Source organism: Pinus tabuliformis, chromosome 6, assembly GCF_031772625.1.
Source record: "Pinus tabuliformis cultivar Carrire ecotype Pingquan chromosome 6, CPIR1, whole genome shotgun sequence".
NCBI lineage: Eukaryota > Viridiplantae > Streptophyta > Pinopsida > Pinales > Pinaceae > Pinus > Pinus tabuliformis.
Genome location: NC_142292.1, coordinates 795,562,934 through 795,564,438, shown reverse-complemented (window position 1 = coordinate 795,564,438; position 1,505 = coordinate 795,562,934). Strand labels below are relative to the sequence as shown.

General features: G+C 38.9%; 1 pseudogene; it reads left to right on the top strand.

Annotated features, from left to right (window-relative positions):
* The first annotated feature begins 794 nt into the window (after positions 1–794).
* LOC149261199 (hypersensitive-induced response protein 4 pseudogene) lies at positions 795–1,142 on the top strand (annotated as a pseudogene).
* The last annotated feature ends 363 nt before the right edge of the window (positions 1,143–1,505 follow it).

Here is a 1,505-nt window from a genome sequence, read left to right as displayed (position 1 = left end):
GGAGGAGGTCGTTGATTGTTGTGGCCATGTCTCTTCTTAGCTTACTACCATTGCTCACCTAGATCACCATGCTTATCTTGATCTTCTTTCTTTTTGGGGCAGTTTCTAACAAATTTCCCATACTCATAACAAACTTTGCATTTGAAGGTAAGTTGATCGTAATTAACTTCTTGAATATGGGACCAGTTGTCAAGGTAGAGATTTATTGCAGTAGGGATCCCTTTATCTATATCAACTTCAACACAAATGAGAGCACGGGAGAAAATCCCTTCACAGGGTTCAATACAGTCAATGTATTTTCAAAGGGCATTGTCAATTCATTTAAACGTAGCATCATTCCAATAGTGTAGGGGGAGGAAGGGGAGCTTGACCCAAACAAGGACCAAGGTAGGAACATGACAATTGGGACTGAAATACAGGCTCCAACAGTCAAGGAAGAGGCCCGATAGACCTGTTAGACTCTGTCTCATGTCAGAGATTGATTCTTCTTCAAAACAGGGTTTTGAAGAAGAAATCATTTAAATGTGCTTTTTAGATTATGTAATTGGTTCTTCAGCTCTTCAACTGGCAGCGATTTCAAGCTCCTACCTCTGTAAAAGCACAAAGAAAACAAAGCATACATCAGACTCTACTGTTGATGAATTTGGTCAGGTTTTATCCTCATATGGTTTCAACTATCATAGCACAGAGGTTCTCTACAGTGGCACCCTTGGTACAGAGCTTACTTGTGAAATATTCATCGGTCCAGTTTACTATCAAACTTAGTCATATGGTTTCAGATTAATTTCAGGACAATGTCTTTGTGCAATTATTTTGCTTCATCCAGTATCGCTGACGATGCATTTTATGAGCTGCAAAATCCTCAAGAACAAATTCAGGCTTATGTGTTTGATGCGGTTCGAGCAAATGTTCCAAAGATGAATTTGGATGAATTATTTGAGCAAAAGGGCGATGTTGCCAAAGTTGTGTTAGAAGAGCTTGAAAAAGCAATAGGGTCATATGGGAATAACATACGACAGATACTTGTGGTTGATATAGTTCCGGATCTTTCAGTACAGAAGGCAATGAATGAGATCAATGCAGCTCAACGACTTCAACTTGCAAGTGTTTCGCAGCATATCTATGTGACCTTTATTGGATGAATTTCTGATCTGGCAGCCTCTCTTTCGGTGAACTAGACTAAATTTTGGGTATCCAATTGGTATTCTCTAAGGCTCATGTTTGTTTGACTGTGATATTTTCTAAAGCTCGCAGCCTATTACAGTGATCTGAATACATTTCTCTGTGGGTTACATATCGCTTTGTCTAAATAATTCAGTGGTTAGATTCATAATATGTGGATCGTATTTCCGAAAGAAATGGATCGCACCATGATTTTGACGCATTTTTTGTGGCTTGTGTAACTTGGATTGCACATTACCATGATTCTGAGGCAATATTTTATGTATCTCACTTGCTCCATCTCCGTGGAAGCAATCTGAATTGATGATCAGTTCGTATTATCT